The 13,263-nt window shown below is 34.3% G+C and overlaps 1 protein-coding gene and 1 long non-coding RNA gene across 2 annotated transcripts in view; one reads left to right on the top strand and one right to left on the bottom strand.

Moving 5' to 3' along the window:
- The window catches only part of GSTCD (glutathione S-transferase, C-terminal domain containing), a 142,935-nt gene that overhangs the window by 105,369 nt on the left and 24,303 nt on the right, over positions 1 to 13,263 (top strand). The window lies entirely within an intron of this gene.
- Positions 6,618 to 13,263, bottom strand: part of LOC105529224 — a 12,209-nt gene continuing 5,563 nt past the window's right edge. Inside the window, exons 3-4 of the long non-coding RNA XR_001004476.1 lie at positions 11,991 to 12,050; positions 6,618 to 6,780 (exon numbers count right to left, since the gene is read on the bottom strand). This is a non-coding gene — a long non-coding RNA (uncharacterized LOC105529224). The remainder of the gene's footprint in view (positions 6,781 to 11,990; positions 12,051 to 13,263) is intronic.

Genomic DNA, 13,263 nt, shown 5'->3' with positions numbered 1-13,263 from the left:
ACTGTAGAGTTATCCCTGTCTCTTTATTTTACCCTCTACATCAGTCCATCAGCAAATTCTATCAGCTCTGTTTTTAAATATATGTCAAGCCAAATCACTTCTCACTACCTCCACTGCTGTATCTTAATCTAAGCAACTATCATGTCTAGCCTTGACTATTTCAGTAGTGACCTAGTTAGACTTCCTACTTAAGTCAAATAATGTCCCCAAATCCATCTAATTCAAAATAAAATCCAAAGTTTCCACATAGATTAAAAAGCTTTGCATACTCTAGCCCCTGGCTACTTCTTTGATCTTCTCTTCTGTGGTCTGGAATTCACTAACTGCAGCAGTCCTCCCTTATTTGCAGTTTCGCTTTCTGTGGTTTAGTTACTCGCAGTCAACTGTGACCCAAAAATATTAAATGAAAAATTCCAGAAATAAATAATTTATAACTTTTAAATTGCACATCATTCTAAGTAGCATGATGAAGTCTGGCACAATCCCACTGCGTTCTGCCTGGGACATGAATCATCCCTTTGTCCAGCAAATCCACACTGTGTACGCTACTAGCCTGATGGTCACTTAGTAGCTATCTTGATGATCAGATCGACGGTTGCAATATTGCAGTGCTTGAGTTCAAATTTTACTTAATAATGGCTCCAAAGCACAAAAGTAATGATGCTGACAGTTTGGATATACCGAAGAGAAGCTATAAAATGCAAGCATTAAGTTAAAAAGTAAAAGTTATTGACTTAATAAGGACAGAAAAAACTCATATGCTGAGATTGCTAAGATCTGTGGGAAGAACACATCTATCCATGAAATTATGAAGAAGGGGAAAGAATCCATTCTAGTTTTGCTGCTGTACCTCAAGCTGCAAAAATTATGGCAACTTCAGTGTCTGATAAGTGTTTGGTTAACATGGAAAAGTCCTTAAATTCATGGACAGAAGACATGAGCAGAAATGTGGTCTGATTGGTGGCAGTCGGGTTCAATACTATCTAAGGTTTCAGGCATTCACTGAATGTCTTAAAATGTGTCCCCAAGGATCAGGGGAGACTACTGCACACTTGTTATTCTCTTTGTTTGGAAAACTCTTCCCCTACATAATCCGTGTACCTTACTCTCTCACTTTATTCAGATGTCAATGTCACCTTATTAGAGAGGCCCTTTCAGATCAGCCTATCTGTAGTAAGTTTCCTCTTCCTTGCTCTTTCTCCCCTTTCTAATTTTTCTTTTTAACCCCTAATATAGTATATTTATTTGTTTTGTGTGTATTACCTATCTAACCCCACTGGAATGTGTACTCCATGGCAGCAAGGACTGCGATATACCCAACCCTTAAAACGGTGCCTAGCACATCGTAAGCACCTAATAAATATTTGTTGAATTAACTATTGAAATTCTTAGTATTCTATTAATGATGAAAAGTAAAGACAGGTTTTTGTTTTCTACTTTCAGTGTAAGTCTTAATTTTATATCTGGTCTTTTTTCCTTCTAAGACACTGTTTACATTGTCTCAAAGTATACTTCAGTGAGAAATTGTGTTTTTCTGGGTTGTATAAATTAATGGGTTATTTATAGTGTTGCTGCTTCTACTACTAATCCCAGTATGTTTTTCTCAGTATTTGGATATGATTCCTTAAAAGGTAACAAATTTCTTAGATGCTAACCTAGTTTTTTTTTTATTATAAATAATAGCACAAAGTCTTTTATTAAATCATTCATTTGTGAATTTTAGAGGCCATCAATACAAAGTGTTTATTTTACTGCCCTACATAATTCTCTGGGAAGTCTACCTGTCTTATATTGGCTAATGAAGGGAGAAAGTTCTAACTTTTCTTTATTGAATTAAAATTAAAACTAGCCACATGTTTATAAGATTAAACTAAGGCAAAAGTTTGACTCACCAACACCTCCCTGGTATTTTTTTCTTCTATTTTGTTTCTCTGTGTATCATATATATGTGGGATTTAAATAATAGGAGAAATATGTAAGACCTGAAGTCTGATTTTAGCAGTTCTTGGTTTGTTTGAACGAGTGAGGAAATTATCATGCTTCTTCTGTGGGTATGCAGATACACGAATGTTACTTATGAATGCCCTCATGCTACCATGTCTGTGTCTCTAACATCAGGGGATGGATTTCAGAGAAGAAAATGAGGTGTTTATATTCTATTTTTTTATTGGGTATCCAGAAATGTTAAATTTTAAGCATTATCTTCAAGAGTTCTTATACACAATTAGCTATTTCAGTATAAAATTAAATGATTGATTTTAACTGGTGAACACTACTTATGACTTTATGTTCTCAGGATATTTTTAAAGTTTACATTGTATATGTCATGTTGTTTTCCTAAGTTAATTTTCAAGAAGAAATATTATAGTAACTAATATATTTGAACTTTGAACTTTTAAACATAGTTTTTATAGCTCTCAATTTCAAGGAATAAAAATGATTTTGGTGCCTTTTATTCCTTTATATTAATATTACCTTCTCAGTGACAGGAGCCCAAGTAGCATATAACTGAATTTTGCATTTTAAGTAATTTCTGGAGGTCCCTGAGAAACACAGTTATCCTGAGATGGAAGGGTCTGTAATCTAAAGAGTCTGATCTGTGTCTTTGTTTACTCACTGCATTCATTGGAACTGGATTTTAAAGAGCAAGTAGGCATTTTTAGGCAAAGAGGTAGATAAAGCAATATTTCCTGAAGTAGATTTCCTAAAATAGTCCCTAAAGATAATTAGATAGTAAAAACATTCAGTTGTCAAGTAATTTGGGGAAATACTGTGTTATTCTGGATTAACCAGTTTCTGTACTGCAAGACTCCTTAGCACTTTTACTGTGCTGGTGGGCACTGTGATTCTCCAAAAAAATAGAAAATGTATTAAATTTCTAAAGCTACCTGACGGTAGAACTCACTATTTTTCTCTCTAAATATCTTTTTATATCTCTTTCCTTTTAATATCTTGAGAGACTACTGTTCCACAAGTGTGAAATTTCTGAAATATTAGTATTCATGACAAAGTAAACTGTATGTTTAAAACCTTATAAAGATGGTACAGCATGGTGTGTTTGGAGAATAACTGGCAGTTTCATCTGACCAGAGTATGATGAGATTATGGGAGTAAAAGAGTGGCAGGAAGTGAGCTCAACCAGATGATGAAGTCTCAGTGTTAAAAATCTGTCCTATCAGCAGCGGGGGAACCAGTGAAGACTTTTAAGAAGGGAAGTAGCATGAACACGTTTGCATTTTAGAAGGAATGGGCATGAAAAGGTGAGACTTTAGGGCAGAGTGTTTAATTAGAAGACTATTACAAGTGATAAATAATTGTGAACTGAAGATGTGGCTTTGGTTGAAGGATGATGAGTGGATGATGATATTATTAACAAATAGAATATCAGAAAGAAAACAAGTTTCATGGTAAAAGAGTTCAGTTTTTGGACATGTTTGGCTTGAAGTCTCTGGATGGCACAGGCATATATTAAGAATGCAATTGGAAAATCTGATCTACAGTTCTAGAGAGCAGTGTGAACTGAACTATGTATAGATTTGGGTATCAGTATGATGTTTCCAACCCTAGGAGGACGAGAGAGAGAAATATAATAGACATCCTTCCACTGAGAAATGTTTATGCATCCCACCTGAGTTTTTCTGTGGTTAATTTACTTCAGATCCAGAATCTTTGGTTCTGAGTTTCTGAAAATTTTTTTAAATGTTATCTAAATCTAGAAAGTATACCTTTAGCAAGTAAACATCAGGAGTTCTGTGATTATTTTGGTTATTTGGTCAGTTAGTTTTGCGTATGCGTGCTTGTGCATGCTTACACACTATAGTTTTTTATTTATTTTTATTTTTATTTTCATATAGAGATAGGGTCTCACTATGTTGACCAGGCTGGTCTCAAACTCCTGGACTCAAGCAATCTTCCTGCCTCTGCCTCCAAAGTGCCAGCATTACTGATGTGAGCCACCACACCTGGCTGTACACTATGTTTTAAATAGCTATTGTCCATTATTTTGCATTTAAAAGTCTAAACAGTGAAGACATAGGAGAATTTGTATTTATTGAATTAGGTTGTGGCCAAAAGAAGCACCTACTCTGGGTATACAATAACCATTAAGGTAAGTCTTGAATATATATTTTTTTTTTACTAAATCCAAGCCATTTATATACATGTTTTAACTCCAGCACTCCCACCATGTGACATTTCCTTGAAAAATATACTTCAGCGTGTCTCTCATGCTGATTTTAGATGGAAATCAAATATATTATCAAAAGGATAATGTTTAATAATGATGAAAATTTCTCTGGTGTCAGAAAAACAGATGAAATAAATACAGAGGGGAGGCAGCATAGTGCATTCTAAAGTAGAAAAAAGTTCTATTTATTTATTTTTCTTAAAAAGACAGTAAACTTTACTACTATTAACAGAGAAATTGTTAGGACTATGTATATTTGGGTCCTATTCAAAATATTTTACTAATAAAGGTTTTATGGTTTCTGGGGTAGTAGATAAGAGCACACACCTTGAAGTGAGACCAGCAGGATTCAAATCCTGACTCCATCATGGAGTAACTATGTGACCAAAGCAAGCTACTTCATTGTTTTTGTTTACATTTATTCATCTGACAATGCAATAACAGTACCCAACCTCATTGAGCTGTTATGGAAAAGGATTGATATAATAAATAAAGCATGCTTAGCACATTGTAATCATTCAGTAGTGCTAATACCAGCAAATAAGAATATCCATTCAGTTGACCTCATATATACAGGTTGAGCATCACTAATCCAAAAATCCAAAATCTAAAATGCTCCAAAACCTGGAACTTTTTGAGTGCTGACATGATGCAACAAGTGGAAAATTCCACGCATAAGTACTTATCACAAACTTTGTTTTGAGCACAAAATTATTTAAAATGTTGCATAAAATTACCTTCAGGCTATTTGTATAAGGTATATGTGAAACATATATGTGAAACACAGATAACTTATGTGTTTACACTTGAGACCCATCCCCAAGATATCTCATTATGTACTTCCAAATTTTCCAAAATCCAGACAAAAAATTTCTGAAACCCAAAATACTTCTGGTCCCAAGTATTTCAGACACTCAATCAACATTCATGATGAGTCTAAGTATACACAATTGTAATGATCTGCTTCAAACATCCCTAGCTCTTTTCTACCTAAAGACTTTTGCATCAGCAGTTCTGTTTATATGGAGTGTTTTTTCTCTTGTTTCCCATGGCTGGCTTCTTGTTTTTATTCAAATTTCAATTGAGTTACCTGCTCAATGATGGCTTCAAGATTACCTAATATAAAATATTCACCTAGTCAATTTCAACCATATTATTCTATTTTAATTTTCTCCATATCATCACTTAATTTTTTATTGTAAAACTCTCATCACTGGAATGTAAACATCACCCTTGTTCTCCATTGTTTCCAGCACCTTGATCAGGGCCAGGCATATAATAAGCGCTTTAAAAACCATTTGCTAAATTAATGAACTAGTCTGTTCAGGTTGTAATGAAAGAACCAGAGAAAAAGAGGGAATCAAAATTTCAGTTTTGGAAAAAATGTCTTCACCTGCCCTACCTAGGCCCTAAACCAGTATACCTATTTCAGTAGACTCAGACCTCCCAACTGGTATAGTTTGAGTATGGTCCTGCTATTTTAGATCTGACATCCATTATTCCTTAGGATAAGATATGGTCACCCACATGTCTCCTATAGTGCAAGCTTTCTTTGCCTAGCCCTTTGTATCTTTCCCTTTTCCTAAACCCTGCTGGCTGGAGCACTGCTAAACACTACTGCTGGCCAGGGATAGTGGCTCACACCTGTAATCCCAGCACTTTGGGAGGCCGAGGCGGTTGGATCACCTGAGGTGAGAAGTTCAAGACCAGCCTGGCCAACATGGCGAAAACTCACCTCTACTAAAAATACAAAAATTAGCCAGGCGTGATGGCATGCACCTGTAATCCCAGCTACTTGGGAGGCTGAGGCAGGAGAATTGCTTGAACCCTGGAGGTAGAGGTTGCAGTGAGCTGAGATCATGCCATTACACTCCAGCCTGGGTGACAGAGTGAGACTCTGCCTCAAAAAAAAAAAAGTAAAAATAAATTTTAAAAAAATAAACAGTACCACTGCTAGGTACCACCCATCAAATTAGGGCTGTGCAGATATCAATACTTCCCCAGTTTGAGTCCTTTTTGAATACCAATTTGAACCACTGTTCCCACCCCTACCCATGCCTATAGCTGGGTTCATTCCCAGAGTCTTTTCCTTTCCACCATCCCTTGCTGCTGAGATCCTAACATTCTTTACAGTTAGGCCGATAAAGTTAGGCTCCTTAGAAAGGGAAAAGGAATGGTAGAACTGGAATGCAAAACTGCCTTTGAGGTTTATACAGACCCTATGTAACTTGTATGAATAGCCTTGCCTTTGAGTGTTAACTTTTAAGTTTAATAACCATTCTCTCTTTTGGTTATTGTCATGGTATTGAGCAATATTTCATGTCTAGGTAGGTGCCCTTATAGATATTATTCAATGATGCTAATACAAAGCCAATATTATGGTATCTGTCTGATGCTCCATTGCCACATAAATAACCTCTGCAAAGCTTAGTGCCTTTTCATAACAATTATTTTATTCACAGTTCTGCAGTTTGGTTAGGGCTTGATGGGAAAGCTTGTCTGTTCTCCATACAGCAAGAGCAGAGGAGGCTTGACATCTTAAAGCATGGTTCTGTGTTCCAAGAGCAACCATCTCAAAAGACAAAAATTGGAAGCTGCCAGAAAAGAGCACAGTGTTGTTTCTGTATTATATAGGTCAAACAGTCATGAAGCTGAGATTCAAGAACAGACATAGATGCCACCTCTAGATGGGAATACCATATTTTAATATAGTATTAATATTGCCAAGAATTTAGGCCCATGTCACCTTAGATATTCAGCATTTCATTTTTTAAACAAAATAAAATATATGACAAAAAAATCAAAGAAGAAAACCTATAAGGTCAGATCATAGTGGAAATTAGAACACCATGTGCACAAAAGAAGTATTTTTTTAAAAAAAAATCACTTGACTCTGGGAAAGCTGGCAACATTTCAGACCACTACAGTGGCATTTAACCTAATTACTGTGAAACATCAAATTGGAAGCCAACTGAGGATTACTTGAATGGCCTCAAAAAGTTAACAAAACTATTAAGAAAACTTACTGTTGTTAACTTAAGCCTCTGAAAAACAGGGAAAAGAAGTAAATGCCTAACTATTTTCTACAGTTAGCTTTTTTGTTTTAAAAAATTTCAGTTTGGTCTTGTGGGCAACTTAAACAATATTATGGAGTTAAAATAACAACAACAAAAAACCAAAATGCCAGAGCAAAGTAATGTTTACTTTATGTGGTGTACATGCTATTTGGATAAAATGAAAATATATGTGTTCATTTAACTGTGGATTCTGGTATTCTGAAGTTAAAATGTTTCCTTCATTTTAGAGAAAAAAATAGCAGGAATAAGGTTTTACAATTTCCATTATTCACTGTATCTAAGCTCTTCTATAAACAAAGCAGAAGCTTTGAGCTGGTAAGAAATGTGATTATACTTTCTTCAACTTTTGTCCCTCAACCCAACATGTTGCCTAAACAGTTTTTAGTTATTGACTTTTTAAAAGATGCTTTAGAATTAGATATGGAAAGGTGAAAGGTGCATGCTATTTTTAGTCAGCATCTGCAGTACTATAACATGAAAGATCTTTCCAATCTATTTTCATTTCTTTCCTTCTGGATAATCCGATTTTGGAACAAATTGATTACTCAACCTCTCCGTGTCACTTTTCAATAAAATCAAAAAGGTTGCTACAGTCCCACGGTGGGGAAATGGTCCCTTTCTGGAAAGGGTGAGACCCAAAGGTCAGTTCATTAAACAGAGTGACTTAGGAGACCTCTAATGCCTTAGCAATATATTCTAAAATCCTGACATTCGAAACTTAAATTGATCCTTTTCACTGATAAGCCTACTCTTGAAAATTTTATTTAGAGGAAAAACTGAAGTAAAATGCATGTTATAACTGACTCTGAATAATTAAATTTTTCCCTAAGATATAATTACTAGGGAATCCCTCATTTTCCTGCTGGCAAGCACCTCATTTCCTTGAACTCTTACACATGAATAAGACACCAGCATTGAAATTCTGACATCACAATTAATTAAAAGCATCTGTCTAAGACAGACATAACAGATCATATTGAAAAGAAGACTGAACTTGACATTAGAAACCTACCTTAGAGTACCAGCTTCACCACTGACCAGTTGCATGTCTTTGAAGAAGTGTGAAGTTTGAGCAACCTATTTAGTTAGCAGTGTCCTCATTTGTCAAATAAGAAAAATGTCATCTACTCTAACAACCTGACAGAGTTTTGAGGTTAGATGGTGTATCAAATATGCAAGTACTTAATATATTGCAAAGCATCATATAAGCAGAAAGTATCCATTTTAGGAACTTTAATGAAACATATATGGATTTTTGTAAGTTGTGGCTGTGAAAATTTCTTTTAAGAACATTGTACAATGTGATTAATACAATACATTTTCTAAGCACAAATATAATGTTTTGTACTAATTAAACAAAGTATATGCTCATTAAGGATAGAAACTACGAGTTATATATCTTTATGTCCCTAACATTTTAGAGAACAGTTCTATATAGGCCAAGTTGGTTGTTTGATGTGTTGAATGCATGACTGAGAAAGATACTTTTGAGGTCATTATTCCTCAGTTTGGAAGTATAAATTAGCTGTTTTTAACATTATGAATTCCAGTGAATTCTGCTGTCTTTTTAATTATTGACTAATAGTATATATAACAAAATTATAAGAGTAAAAATGCCATCACACTGTTAAGCTGTTGATGATTTCATAGACTGAACTATGGGGTTTGTGAATGGGGGATTGTATCAGATTATTAGTATCCGCTGTTACACTGTCACACTGAGGTCAGTGCAGCTAAGAGGATTAGTGATAGTAGCCTCCAATTAACTTTAAAAATGTAAAATTAAAATAACTATTCTAGATTTTTAGTATTTTCAACAAGTTATCTTGAAAATTTAAACAAAGTTGCCCTAACCTACAGTGTAAACTTTATGTTGCTGCCTAATTTCATGTATTTTCTCAGGAGTTTCTTTAGGAATTCTGTACTTCCATTCTAGCTTTTGAAGTCTACTCATACAGCTTTAAATCGCTGTTTTCTTATTCTCTCACAAAAGTTTTCACAAACTTTTCTATCCCTACTTAAAATACTGTTTTATAGTTGACTTCTTTTACTGTTTTGACAAATGCATGCATAGCATTGATATCTAACTTATTTTCACAGTTAGTACCTGCAAAAATTAGCATAATGCCTTGAAATGCAGTTTGTCATAATTGCAGAGAAAATTCATTCATTAAACTTTTATTGAGAACCTTTTATGTGCTTATCAGTCTCCTGGTAATCTTTTCATTTAATTGGGCCCAAGTTTATGCAGTTCCAGTAAAAAATATTCATATCTATTTCAGGGAGACAAAAGCAATTTCAGCTAACGGTTTTTTGGGGAGTTATTTTAATGAATTATACTTAGGTATCATTTTATAATAAATTGTTTCATTGGTTAACAATAATAGACTATAGTATAAAAGATTTGTTATTTTGGGTAGTAACAAAGAGTTTGAAAAAGTAACTTTTTTCTCTTTTGTCTTTAAAAAATTGTTATTATGACAAAAGACATGTTTTAAATTCATCCTGGAATAAGGAAAGGTGATGGGGTTCCTAAAGTTTTAAAGCAAGGAGATAGGTTTTAAGCAAAGGGAACAAATTATATAAAGGAACTAACACATAAGGTGTGACACATTCAAAGAAATGTCACTTGTGTAGAGAGGCTGGAACAATGGGCAAATACCAAAAGTAGCAGATGAGGTTAGCAAATTAATCAGGGCGCAGATCATTAAAGGCCTTGCTTTCTTGCCAAGACATCAATATTTTTTTCTTAAGGCAGAGAGGAGCCTGTAAAGGTATTTAAGCAAAGGAGAGATACTTTAATGGGTAGGTTTGGAAGGGACTTTAGTAATATACTGAGGAAAAGCATGCTCAATGATTAGCTATGGAACAACAAGACAGAATGTGGTGAGCATAGTGCATCAGGGGTATAACAAGGGAAGTGGAGCCTGAGAAGGAGAGTGAGGAGAATTCAACAGGGGTTCAAAAGATTTCTTGATCTAGAACACTGGGGTTCAAAATGATTCAATGAGTTCAATTGATTCAATTTTATTTTTTAATTAAATCACTTAATGGCAGAGAGTATCAATTGGGGTTCAATGCTCCAGATAATTTTATGGATAATCCTATCTAATTTGCAGATACACTATATCCAGAATAAAAATGATGCAGACTAACATTATAAAAGAACACCTTAGTTTGTAATAATGTAAAATTAATAGTGCTGTCTATTCAGATTTAACTTGTCCCTAAGCAGCTCTAAGCACATTAAATATGGAAACAAGGCCATGTTTTTGGTAAGACACAGAGAGGCAAACAACAAGCAATGTCATTTCCTATCTGTCTCTGTCTGCCTGTATTTTCACATCAATCTGATATTCTCCTCCTTCCCCCATTGATCTCTCATTTTTAGGTGCAAGTGAGTTAATTGTAGTTTTCTCCTAAATATGTCATATTGTTCTTGGCATGCCTTCCCCATCCCCATTCTATCTGGTAAGTTTCTGATCCTCCTTAAATGCCCAAGTCTCTGTAAAGGCCATTCTAATGTCTCAAGACATTTCTACTTTATCTTCAATGCACATACTTTTGCACATAATTAACACACACTTTCTTCTTAAATACGCTGTTAACTTCTTAAGGACAGAAACTATGTCTTCTTATTCATTTCTGTTGAGATGTGTCCTCTGCATATAGATATGTATTGGGCATGTAAGTAGGTACTTCCTTATTGTTCCAAGCATGAAAACCATAGCAACTGTGGGGATAGAACCTCGGCTTTGCTGTTGATTGCTCTATAAAGCATGATAAATGACCATTCATCAGCTTGTCTTTCTTAATGGTGTTAATCAGACCTCTTTTGAAAACATTAACATTTGTGGTTGTCGCCTTCCCTCTCACCTGTTCAAGGTTCTATTAGTGACACCTTGTCTATTCAGTTGTCTTACACCTTCTCTAAAAGAGTGGTGTATACAACATTGACCTCTGTTGAAAAAATTTGGTTTTGCTCTCAATTTTTTTACCTTTTGGGTGTGTTTTTAAAAGCTCTAAACATAGTTTTAGCCTTCTTCTTTGTCTCCTTATTTAAAAAAAAAACACACACACAGAATATTGTTGGTGTGCTATATCTCAAACATGTTTTGAAAACAAAACAGCAAAAGAATATTTAGTGAAGACATCTAATGTGTATCCATACACTCTTTTATAAGTAAGTTATAACTTGTAAGATACTTGTTATTTCAAGCTAAGAAACAAAAAATTTAGAGCTGTCTGATTTGGGACATAAATTACTACACTTAACACGTGTGCTGGTGGTACCTGTGCACATTTTTCAGTGATTTTTTTTTTTTTTTCATTATTTGATGCTTTGGATGAACCAAAAATGCTGGTGTTTTAACATGGCTTCCCCCTTGCTTAAAAATTGGCTCCTTTACCCCTGTACTTTCTTTTCCGGCAATGCAAACCACACTGAAGTGTCTAATCAAGTACCTCCTAACTGGAATTACACAAAGAAAAAACTCATTTGCGGAAGAATTGCATTGCAGAACAAATGACATCATTTGTATTAAAACATTCTATGCTTAGATTTCTTTTTCCATGACACTAGAGATCCATCATTTTTAGTCAAGCTAAAAATAGATTGTAATTTTATGCTTGTAAATAATGTCTCATGCACAAGGATACTGGATAAAAATAGAAAGTAGGATTTGATTTTTAAATTAATACTGTATCCCAAAATACCACTTCTTTACCTTATTGAATATATTTGAGATCCTGCTCATATTTCCTGAAGCTTCATAATATTTATAAAACTAGAATGGGCAAAGAGAATGCTTTATTAGAGGCAGCTTTTCCATAAAGCATCTGAGCACCTTGCTGCTGTATTTTTAGCTCAATCTCTGTGAATATTATATGCAGCGTATGGTCTCTCAACTTAAACACAACACTGAAAACTACCCCTTTTCCTTTAACTTTCATTTCAACATGTATTTTATGTGCAAAGATGCAGTATTAGCAAGAAAAACAGATCTCCATCAGCATTTGCTTTTGAAACAGACCTAAGGAAGTTAGGTAATTCTAAATTTCTAATAAAAATGTGGTATAGAACTTGATATTAGATATTCGATTTAATAATTGTTTTCCTATCTCCTTACCCTTAACAGAAACATTCCTTTTAACTTTCTTTTATGAAAATTCTTTGGCTAGGAACTGTTAAGAAATCTACAAACAGAGCAAAGACAGAAATACTCGTGCTGAATCCTTACTTCATGGTGACTCCATTTAATAGCGGTATTTTTGACTCTAGGTCTCCGAAGAGCCTCAAAGTACATTTCTTTTTGCCTTCTGACACCTCCTTTCCTCCCTCCTTCTTTCTTTCTCCTGCAAATTAAAACTGCATTGCCATAAAAATATAAGGCATATTTGGATGAATAGAAGGATGGATAGAAGTATGATAAATCAAGTATAGTAGGTTGTTAATGGTAGAATGTAGGTGGAGGGTATAAAGGCATTCACTCTAAGATTCTTTCAGTTTTGCTAGATGCTTGAAAGTTGTCATAACAAAAATCTCTTAGGAGTGGTTACCCATGAAGGGTGGGATTACAACTTTTACTTATTCTGTGTTTAAATATTGTACACTTATTAGAGAAAAATGAAGATAATTCTTTTAAAAGCTACACAAATCTGTTTTCACAAATGAAGTCATCAGACTGTTGACTTAAATATTCTTCATATTTGAAGTTTATCTTCATCCATGCTAAATAAGGATGTGACAAAAGAATCAGCTGTGTATGATGCTCACATCATACAATAGGAAATTGGGTACTTCAATTATAGTATAGTCAACGGAATACTATGCAGCCATTAAAATATATAGATAGAAACAAATGCATTGACATGGAAAGATAATATAATATAATAATATAATAATTCTAATTAACAAATATGTTAATAATTCTTCACAGGAGACATTTTTAGTTTCTCTAAATGCCTAACCACATATCAAAGGTTGAATCAACTGTGGCA

The sequence above is a fragment of the Mandrillus leucophaeus genome, unplaced genomic scaffold (genome assembly GCF_000951045.1).
Source record: "Mandrillus leucophaeus isolate KB7577 unplaced genomic scaffold, Mleu.le_1.0 Scaffold756, whole genome shotgun sequence".
NCBI lineage: Eukaryota > Metazoa > Chordata > Mammalia > Primates > Cercopithecidae > Mandrillus > Mandrillus leucophaeus.
This window is presented reverse-complemented; position numbering and strand designations above follow the sequence as displayed.